Source organism: Euprymna scolopes, chromosome 3, assembly GCF_053919585.1.
Source record: "Euprymna scolopes isolate OS-2025 chromosome 3, ASM5391958v1, whole genome shotgun sequence".
NCBI lineage: Eukaryota > Metazoa > Mollusca > Cephalopoda > Sepiida > Sepiolidae > Euprymna > Euprymna scolopes.
Genome location: NC_136484.1, coordinates 1,969,825 through 1,981,999, shown reverse-complemented (window position 1 = coordinate 1,981,999; position 12,175 = coordinate 1,969,825). Strand labels below are relative to the sequence as shown.

Here is a 12,175-nt window from a genome sequence, read left to right as displayed (position 1 = left end):
AACGATTGTTAATTTTTTTTTATATGCACGTGTAGTCAGAATCGTTATTTTTCGTCATTTCAAAATGGTATCATTTTATCGTAAGGACCGCCACAATGAATTTAAATTTTAAAAATAGGGAATGTTTTTTATATATACTTATCGATTAAACAGATAATGAAATATTGTAATTCAGAAGTCATCAACTCGTGGACCGCTCATTTCTACCGGAAATAAAATGGCAAAGATAGTTCCGCTTTACGAAAAATATTTTTATTCTATTTAATATTAATTTCTGTGTTACTATTTTAACGATTAAAAAAGGTGTGTTAAAGTCCAAATCTTCTTTGATATTAATTTCTGTGTTACTATTTTAACGATTAAAAAAGGTGTGTTAAAGTCCAAATATTCTTTGATATTAATTTCTGTGTTACTATTTTAACGATTAAAAAAGGTGTGTTAAAGTCCAAATCGTATTTGATATTAATTTCTGTGTTACTATTTTAACGATTTTTAAAAAAAAGTAAGTTATAGTCAGAATCGTTATTTTTTGTCGTTTAAAAATGGTAAACCGGAAGTATTTCCGCTAATCGGCTGAAATCGGAATTTCCCCGACGAATAAAAGTTTTTTTTTTAATAAAGTAATATTTACTTTTTAATATTTAAAAACACAGTTAGATGATAAAGATTCACTGTTATAAAATTTCACAGAAAACGGGATTGTAAATTTCTAGTTTTTCGATTTTGAATAAACCAGACGTTCCATTTATATATATATATATATATATATATATATATATATATATATATATATATATATATAGATATAGATATATAATATTAAAATTTGCAAAATGTGAGAGATGATATAATTATTTCTGCAGTAAAACAATGTCGCAGCTCACATGAGCGAGTATTTAACTGACGATTCCAAATGAGAGCGAAGCGTGTCTTGGATTACAGTTTGTTGGTTTTCATGGCTCGTATGAGCTGCGACGTTGTTTGACAAGGATTATAGTTATATATATATATATATATATATATATATATATATATATATATATATATGTGTGTGTATATTGCTTCCTATCTAATTTGTGGAAGTTAGAAACCTATTGAATTAACTTACATTAACTGTAGATATTTCGATTTACTTTAAATCCCTATTACGTTAATCTGCCACAAACAGACAATAAAGTTTAACATTTCTATTTCATATGCGCCCGAACATAGCCATAAGAGTTTTTTCCCCCGCCAGTTGGTCTGTGACTATTAGGTCTTTCAATAAATAATAATTATTCAAGTACTATTAAGTCGCTATTTAAAATAAGGTCGATAGCCATTAGTCACGTTCTCTCGTGTAATGTATGAATGCGTGAATGTAGGATTGACATGAAATTCTTAACGATAAACTAAAATGACCGAAAAATGGGCTGAAATGACTTAAATAAATAAAAAGTAAATGAATTAGAATGACTTTAATGAACTTAAGGATGAATTGAATGACCTTAAGAATGACTTGAATGCTTAAAAAATAACTGGACCCTTCAGAAACAACTTGAATGATCTGGAGAATGACTTGAATGGCTTTGAGACTGACTTGTTTTTAAAGTGGGTTATCATTTTACATTAAATTAATACAGAAAAGTTATCGCGCACTTTATATCACAAAGCTACAAACATAAGTATAGCATGTAGTAAGACAGATACTACACTTTGATCTAAGCCAAAAGGCCAAGAAAAGGGTATTTATTTGCTCCCCCACCGAGCAAATTAGGCACAAGGCCGATTTTTAATGTGAGGGGTGAAGGGGAAATGGGGACCAGCTCCCCGGGGAGTAGGGGAGCTTGATAGTGGCAATTGGTATGAAGGGTTGCCCCTACATTGACCAAGGTCTTATATGTGGGGCTGCTCCCACAGATGGTCTTTGCTTGCAGTGTCTGCCGGAACAGATACTACACTTTGATCTTGGCCAAAAGGCCAAGAAAAGGGTATTTATTTGCTCCCCCACCGAGCAAATTAGGCATAAGGCCGATTTTTAATGTGAGGGATAAAGGGGAAAAGGGGACCAACTCCCCGGGGAGTAGGGGAGCTGGATAATGACAATTGGTATGAAGGGTTTCCCCTACATTGACCAAGGTCTTATATGTATGGTCGCCTCCACATATGATCTTTGCTTGCAGTATCTGCCGGAACATATACTACTCTTTGTTTTGAACTTGGCCAAAAGGCCAAAAAAATCTTAAAAAGCTAAGAACATCATGTATTAACAACAGACCTTTGATCTTAACCAAAAAGGCCAAGCACAAACGTGTTACAGACAGACCGACCGACCGACGCAACTAAAAGTACTGAGTAAATCGTGTATATCTAGAGAAGTTGAGTTACACTAAGCCTGCAATTTGGTTTGTGAAGATAACATCATTTTTTTCTTACTCAGTGAAATTTAAATTTGCAGTAATATTTTCATTTATAAACGCGCAGATTGAAAAGATACATTTCAAGTGATATCAATTCTAGTGGTTTATGTTGGAAATTTTATCCTTGATTCTAATAATCCTCGCAGCCGCAAATTACCACAAACGTGAAAACAAAAACTATCAATGCAATCTTTACTTTCAACAACAAAAATGATTTGAGTAAATGTTTTTGAACTGATAACACCCTACTGCTCCTCCTCCTCTTTTCCTTTTTGTCAATTGCGCACACAATAATTCGGTCGGTTTCTTAGGAAAATCCCCAAAGGCAAGATCTGATTCGATCCAAATAACTCTCAGTCTTTCCTGCCTGCGGCTTGTGATTTATTCTTGTCCAGTTTCAGACAAAATGGTCGAAAACATCACTTCCAAAATAAAATATTATTCCCCAAAATAAATATAAAACCACGAAGAAACAAATGACAAAATTCCAAGAATTTGTTTTCTACTTGCAAGTATTTTTATATCTCGCTTTCTCTAACACGGACCCTAACTATAATCCTAACGGAAAATCAACATTTAAGCAAATAAAATAAACAAGAACAAAGAATAAACACACAAAAAAGATTAATAAAATAGTTTGGGGTTTATAGTATCAAGAAAAAGTAAAAAAATCGTTCGAATTTTTTATTTGAAATTAAGTTCAATTTCAATTTGTTTATGATTCACACACACATTCTAAATTCAAGCCTCTCAATAAACATGGCGACACACCTTTCCCATCTATAGATCAGACTCCTCAGCATATTTAAAATTTATAAAAGTTTCAAAATATTTCAAAAGAAGTAAATGAATACTTCAGAATTTTTTAAGTCGAACTTCTTAAGCAGAAAACAAGATTTCGTAAAAATTCGATTCTATATAGATAAAAGATTAAATGTGTGCGTGTGGGTTTGTCTATGTGTACGTATTGAACCGATAAACTGTTAAACTACTGGTTACATAGCATTGAAATTAACAGGAAATAGTAATTATACACCAAGGAAGGTTTGTGACGAATAAAATCTCCGAATGAACAGATTAATAGTTTGAACAGACATGTATCGACAAATCTAACTACAAAATGTCCAGTTCAGTTTGGCGAAATATTTTTACTCATTTCATTTTATCAATTCGTTTAATACGAAATTTTTCTGTCTTACATATCTCTCGATAGACACATCTGTAAGACACGCAGCTTGTTCGCTATATGTTTTGCGTTCAGTTTTTGCTGATGTCACCCAAGTCATTTTTTAAACTTTTGAAATCACTGCTATATATAAGATATAATATAATATTCAATCAAAATTGTCTCTATACGAAATTTGCATGAATTAAAATATATTTAAGCGTATTTTACGACTGGGTAAGGCCGAGTGAGCCTCCTACTGGTCCTTAATAAAACAGATCAACGGTGCAATCCCTATGATATTCAATCAGCACTGTAACCTTAATAGTAATAACGCTATATACTTAGCATTATAAAATCATAAAGAAAAAAGAAAGAAAAGGCAATCAACTTGTATTTGTTGTAAAATAAACCTCAGAAGTTGAAACATGTTTATTTACTACATTTCCTCGCACTGGAAATGTCAGGAAATACTGCAACAAATATATAGTTACCACATAATAAGATAGGTAATTCACTTTATGTTATTCCATGTTTATTTCCAGCCCCGCAGAAACATAATGCCTAATTTAATAATATTATCCGAACCATAAAGCAGCTTTGTACTCGAAGTACTTACAGAAATTGTGTTTAATTTTGATCACATGATTTTTATTCTAGAAAATGTCTACAGTTAAAGATTTAAGCTCAATAAGAATAAATAAAAGTCGGGACATCTTGATTAATTAGTGTCTATTTATTATGGATAAAATGTAATTCAGAAATATTTGAATTTTTATATTTAGGATCGTGCGCGTATTATTTCCCCTAAAACCTTTGCAAATATTCCAAAGAAACAACCATTTGTGAAACATTTAATGATTGATTTAAAGATTTTTGTAAAAATGTCACCAGAATAGGAAGCATCTGAATATTAACGCAAGATTTCAAGCATTTTGTCTTTTGCACATAAAACTAAATTGAAACAAATAAAGCTTACATTATGAGCTCTGATACATACTAGCCGTGTTTCAGAATTCATAATGATCGGCTAATTAGTTTGGGAGTACATATAAATATAAAAACACGTAGGTATTCTTAAATTTGTATTTTTATAAATCATTACATCGATCAATGTGGTTCATAAGAAATTCTATATTTTATAATAATAATAATAATAATAATAATAATAATAATAATAATAATAATGATAATAATAATAATGATAATAATAACAATAATAATAATGATAATAATAACAATAATAATAATAATAATGATAATAATAACAATAATAATAATATAACAATAATAATAATAATTATAATACTAATAATAATTATAATAATAATAATAATAATAATAATAATAATAATAATAATAATAATAATAATAATAATGTTGAAATACCCAGCCAAACGGAGATTACGGATCTAGGTTTTCATGATGGCTACCAATATTGGTGAGTTCTTGAACCAGACACAATCAAAGCAAGAGAAATGAAAGAGAAAATTTGAAAGGGATACCTCAGAATAACAATAAAACTCGGCGAAATCACACTATATAATAGAAACCTAATAAAAAGCATAAACATATAGGCAGTGTCACTAGTTAAATAACCAAATAAGGACTGATGCATCTCCATCAAAAAAAAACAGGAAACACATAAATATGCTCTAAACTCAAAAGAATGATGCTGACCGATTCTATGTGAAAAGGAAATACGGAGGAAGAGGACTGGTTTGTATTGGGGGACTGAATGAAAAAAAAAACACACAATTAGAAAAATACATAATGCAAGACAGAGAAATGCTAATCACTGAAGCAAGAGAAACTGAAGAAAATGAAAAAGACAGAGACCTGAGATACAAGTGAGAAATCAAAAAAAGAAAAAAATGAGAACAGAAACGGAGACGTGGGTGACTTAAAAGGATAAGAAAAGATGAGACTCAGGAAAACACTTGGACAAGGCCACGAAAAGGACACCTAAACAGAGAAACTGAATTTATAATAACTGACGCCCAAGATAACGCAATTAGAAACCAAAGCAAATATCGACAAGAAACAAGAAAACAGAAAATACAGACTGTGTTGACAAAAGGACAAAAAGACAAAACGATAAACTACATAATAAGTGAATGTAGCAAACGAGCCAAAACAGATTTTGAGACTAAACACTAAGAACTAGACAACAACTTAACGCTGAACACACAAACAAATGCTACAAATACAAACCGGTAGTAGTACTTGAAAACGAACATCACAACATAGTATGAATCATGGACGTACAAACAGATAAACACATCCAAGAAAAACGACCAGATATCATAATAATTAACAGGAACGAAAGGTCCTGTCAGATTGTAGATTTTGCCGTCCCAGCAGATCAGATGGCGTATATCAAGGAGATGGGAAAGCGAAACAAATACTCAGATCTGGTCAGACTTGAAAGGGATCTAGAAGTAAAGGAAATTTAAGAAAACACGAATAATAGCAGGAGTATTAAGAACATTCTCGAAACACTTCGAAAAACAATTGGAGAGATTGGAATCAGGTGGATAGCTGGGAAGATAACAACTATAACAATACTAAAAACGGCTGAAATATTAAGAAGAACCCTTGAATACCGAGGCATATATACACACGTGTGCTACAAAAGCACATTGGTCACATAGAAACTTCACCAGAAATAAAACAAATGATAAAGAATCACTAAAAATGAAACTGTATAATTGTAATTTAACTTCCCCTTCCCAAAAAGAAACCAACAAAATCAGCAATTTGTGCACCAATTAGGTTTTATAGATCAAGGAGGATGGAAAGATCGAGAGAGAAAGCACTAACCAGACCTCCACTACATGAGTGTGAAGAGAAGTGGGACTTTTCAGGATGTTTTTTATCACCCAAATTCCAGTGAAGGCGAATGGTTGTTACCAGCGAGAAACCAATTGTGAACGGCTGTAGTGATAACTCAAATTCATTTGCAAAGGTTATAGAAAGAGGTGGAGAGTACTAGGATTCTGGAAGGCTTGTTGTCACCTAGACTACGGGTAACAGTACAGATTGTGAAATCTTAGATTGTGGCCTGTGTAGAAACTCATAGTGGATGCAAAAATTAATGATATTAATAACGTACCGGTTTTACGAATTAATGGTGGTATACTATATAGCTACATTTTGCTATGTTATTTGTGATTAAAAAAGAGCGTGTTTTGCTGATTCCACGTTAAATGAATTATTTAATCGCATCATGATGTAATGTGATGATGATGTGCAAGTAACGGAAGAACAGTTCAAAACAGTTTCCTCGTAAAGAAGAAATTTTCTTGGAATAAATAGTAAATTATCGGCTTCTCATGTTTTATCTCTTTTTTCCTCTTTCAGATCCTTTTTATTTACTTGGGAATTCCTGTTGCAGGTTTCTTCCTTTTAATCTGTATTACACACACACACACACACACACACACACACACACACACACACACAGAGTCGTATATATATATATATATATATATATATATATATATATATATATATATATATTGTTTCTTACTTTTCTGCCTTTGCCGGTCGCTATAAAAGTCGTTCAGACTCTTTTTGTCATTCCTCCATCCGATCTCTTCGATATTCCTCCGTTACTTCCCCATTCCATTATGCATATCTTAGTGCTTCAATTCAGTGTCCCTTTATCCAATTTAATCGTTGTGTCTTTTTCTCTGTCCTCTTCATTTTTCTCTCTCTCTCTTTTTTTTTTCATCTTTCCTCTCCCCTCTTTTCCCTCTCCTTATATGCCCGTATATTTAGGCTTTGTAAAAACCATTCACTGTTTCATTGCAACCTGATCCCCCATTTGCTTCGCTGTACTGATCAATTAGATACAAATTACATCCGCTCGGAGATGATGACATTTGTATATTTTAATAAAACCAAAATTCACCCACCGGAACTAATGTTTTTATTTATTTATTTTTATTTATTTTTTTTTTTTTTGCAAACTTTAGATTTTAGATTTATATTCAAGATTAATATTTTTCTTTCGTTTGGGTGTTTGCCGGTCTTTCTTTTCTTTTTTTTTTAAATATATTTAAAGTCTAACAATCATCGCTGATTAGCATTTTAAAATTTAAAAACAAATTTCTGGACGAGAAATAAGTCAGCCATATTGGAAGTATATCATAATTGGCTTCTCTACAGAAAACAAAGATAACAAAATTGAAAACGACTCAAGCATTTAAAACAGCACCAAACACAGAAAATATGGCGTTTCATTATAATTTGCTCAGAGACATAAATAAAGAGGGGAGACGAAAAATAAAAGAGAGTGATTGACAATATTGAACTCGAGGATGTACCAATAGAGACTGATTAGAGGTGGCAAGGATATCAAACTCTCCTAGCGTCGTTTTTTCTTCTCCGTTAAATTGCATACACACACGCGCGCGCACACACACACACACACACACACAAACAAACACGTGTATATGCGTATGTGTATAGGTATATATATGTGTGTGTGTGTATAGTTATACATTTATGTGTGTGTGTATTTTCATGTGATATTATGACTTAATTGAAATGAAGATATGTACGTGCGTCCACTTGTTAATTTGGACTTATGAAAAAGTACATGATCGTTGAGTTTAGTTTTTGAAAGTAAATAATATATGTTTATTCTTTTTAAATTATCTATATCGATTTTTGGAAGAATTACACTTTAATTGTTTGGAAAAAACGAAAATTTTATTTTTCATAATTTTTAATCTCTAATCATAATAATTATTTTTTGACGAACTATCGTCATTGGCGATGCCAAACGTACGGATGTGTCGGATCTGTGTGGTGTGTGTGTATGTGAGTTTGTGTGGGTGTCAGTCAATTTATATATGTGTGTGACAGGAAGATCAAACAATTTTTTTCCAGCCATGGAGTCCATAATTCGGAATTAAATTCATTCGATAACTTCTCCTTTGTACGACCAAAACATGCTTTCATTTGAAAAATATATATCGTTTTTATTTTGTAAAGTAAGAATTATATTTTATTTACTATATTAAATTAATCATATTAACTAATGCTGTACGTCGACATGTAAGTTATAGAGATAATGATAGACCTGTGGCAACAGCACTGGAGATGAATAAAGTGTTTTACATAGATTTTAATAGACGTAATTCTACCTGTACTATTCAGCGGACTACTGCTCTCATCTTGAGTGTGATGTTCACAACGTTTTGGTCGATATAAACTCCGACTTTCTTTAGGTGTATCTTGTCGAACTCGGGAATGTTTCGTCCAAATTCCCGAGTTCGACAGAAACATTTCCGAGTTCGACAAGATACGCCTGAAGAAGGTCGGAAGTAACATCGACCGAAACGTTGTGAAAATCACACTCAAGATGAGAACAGTAGTCCGATGTACATATAACCAATCCTCATCTCAAAAATTCAGAAAGGAAATACTACCTTTATGATTTTTTTTCTTGACAACTTAAGATTCGAGAAATATAGAAACTTCGCTTAACACTCGGATGCTTATGTAATTCGAAAATATCAATGTATTTTTTTTAAGAGCTGAGTTAAAGCAAAAATGGAAACAGCAAAATTAAGTTGCTTTTTTCGAGCCGGTTAAGGCTCTCATATAAAAATCGATGCTTGACATGTGCAATATGTGGTGATAAATATTCTAAGCTGATCACATAATGTTGATGAGTATAACATGCCCACTGATATTGCGTGGTTACATTTGTGTGTTTTAATTGATTTGTACATTTATTTATTACTTATATTTCATGTTATTTATATATTTTTGTATGCTGGTGAATAGATTCCATTGGCGTGAATGGGTAAGTCCCCCCCCACACACATATATATATATACTAGCAGGGGTACCCGGCGTTGCTCGGGTGTTTGGAGGTGTATGCTGTGCAAAAAAAGCAAAAAAACAAAAAAAATGGTTAATTTTTTAAAACTTTGACCCCTATTATGACACCTTAAAATTTATTGTTTCGTGCTCAAATCACTTTATTAAGTTAGATCCAGGTTCAAGGAACCTAGATCTAAAATTTCAAGTGTCTAGACCCAAAATTGTCGGAGGAGTTTGGTAGAGTTCTTAAAGGTCAAATCGTTGAAATTTGACCCCTTAACAGCCAAATTTCTGGCTGACACCCGTCACATCGATTTTCCCAAATCTCAGTACCCGGTATTTCAAATTTCGAGTCTATAGACTAAAAATTGACAGAGTTATTACGTAGGGAAATGTACACAGACAGACAGACACACAGACAGACAGACAGACACGTTCACTTTTATAGATATATACAGATAGATATAGATATATATATATATGTGTGTGTGTGTGTGTGTGTGTGTGTGTATGTACTAGCTGGACGCCTGGCATTAGCCGATCGTACAATACGCTTAAACATGATATTTTAATGTATGCAGATTGCGTATGTATTATTATTAAAGCAATCCCTTTTTACATGGAGGTCACCACTTATCAAGGCCCGGAAGCCATTCGGGGATAAGGGTTATTGCATGTACAGTAATCAATGGGAGAGTATCGTAGTAATCGTAAGTATGAGAGATTTGATAGGGTCTTACTTAAGGGGGCGGTTCATCAGGAACTTGTTTATGTTGGACTTGAAGACATCCAAGTTGTAGTCAGGTGGGAAACAGGCGAGCACCTGCCATGGAAATAACGATAAAACAAAAACAGGCTCGCAACATCTCTTCTGTAGGAGAGAGGCTGCAGAGAAGATAAAAGGGTATCCCCACTAAGCTAGGGAGTCTATTTTGTACTCTGTCAAGGCAGAATAGGCTGTTTGTAGCAGCTCACGTCCAGATGTGGCAGCAGTACTCCATCCTTGGACGAACTTGGCTTTTATACAGATAGAGAATTGCATCAGTAGTGAGATATCTTCTATAGCGGTAGAAGGATCTCACCATCTTCCTAGCGACCTTGGCAACTGACTTCATGTACGTGTTCCATTTTAGATCAGGAGTAAAGGTCAAACCCATAAGCTTGTCAAAACATGGAGCCTCCCCAAGACGGGAGCCATCCATTTCAATTGATGCCAGATGGGGATCAAAGCGTTGATGATGTAAAGATAGGAGCTTGGTTTTAGATGCATTAAAAGTAACCAGCCACCTCTTCCTCCATTGTACCACGCGCTCAAGATCAGAGAAGAGAGAATCGGAGAGAATTTTGTCATTTGTTACCATAGATGGTCGTGTCATCAGCATAGATGTAAACGAAAGATTTATGTATGTGTTTTGTGACATCATTTATGTAGATCAGGAAGAAAGTTGGGCCCAGGATGGACCCCTGAGGGACTCCAGCATTAATACTGTGGGCCTTTAATTGTTGTCCATCGACCACTACTCTTATGAGCTTATCAGAGAGAAATGATTTAATGATCGAGAATACATTTCCAGTTATACCGTAGCCGGAAATCTTGTAATGTAGACCCTTATGCCATACCTTATCGAAGGCCTTTGATATGTCAAGAGCAATGGCTCTAAAAAGGAAGCCTTTGTCGAGAGATTCACTAATCCTATTAGATATAACCGTTAGCACATCTGCTGTAGATCTAGCAGAACGGAAACCATATTGCATGTTACTAAGAAGATTATTTCTGCTGAGGTGGTTGACTACTTCTCTTTTTAATATGGATTCCAGCAGCTTACTTATGACACACAGAATACTTATTGGTCTGAACTGAGATTGAGATGACTTTTCACCTGAATTCTTAAATACAGGGCATACTGATGAGGTTTTCCAGGGTGTTGGAACGCACTTCTCCTTAAGGCAACGCTTAAACAGTTTTGTAAGTATGAGGACAAGTTCTGGTTGAAGCTTTTTCAGCACTATAATTTGAATGTCATCAGAGCCGGTTGTTTACTGGAATCAAGGTTCTTGATTAGCTTGGTGACCTCTCACAGATATTTGTATGTTGCATAGTGTGTTGTATTTTATAGGAAGAAATACGGCGAGTTGATCGCCTTTGTCGGATAAAGTAGAATTAACTGCAAAGTTCTTGGCAAATAGTTTGGCCTTGTTTGATGCTGACGAGATGACCTCATGTCCATTGATGATGGTTGTGATAGAACGCACGTTTGCTATTTGCCAGAACTGGTGGGAACCAAGCCGCTGATCAGCTACTTTGGATTTAACGGACTGAACATATATGTCTCTTGCATGTTTTATTACTCTTTTACAGTGGTTGCTAGTAGTCCTAAAAGTAGCTTTATCTCAGTACATCTATTACGTTGGTAGATATGGAAAAGGTGATTTCTGTGCGCGATGGCAGCAGAACATTTTGGGGGGAACCATGGCTGGCTGTTAGGTTTTGTTAGGAATTTTTGAATGGTATGAATCGGTCTATGCCTACAATTACCCATTCGATCAGGTCTGATACTATAGAGGACACATCCTTTTTAAACATGGAATGCAGAGGTAGATCAGATATAAATGTACAGAAGCTATCCCAGTCAGCCATAGAGTATCGGTACGGTGGAGAGATACGTCTGAAGACTTATTGCATTCCATTTTTATCTTAACTGTCAACGGAGTGGTTGGAGGAACCCAGAGGAGATAGAACGGAGCATGAACATAGCTCAGGGGAAGTTGT

General features: G+C 33.9%; 2 pseudogenes; both read right to left on the bottom strand.

Annotated features, from left to right (window-relative positions):
• Positions 1 to 1,589: 1,589 nt before the first annotated feature.
• On the bottom strand, positions 1,590 to 1,726 carry LOC145264730 (U2 spliceosomal RNA; annotated as a pseudogene).
• Positions 1,727 to 1,846: 120 nt separating this feature from the next.
• On the bottom strand, positions 1,847 to 1,972 carry LOC145264576 (U2 spliceosomal RNA; annotated as a pseudogene).
• Positions 1,973 to 12,175: the final 10,203 nt, after the last annotated feature.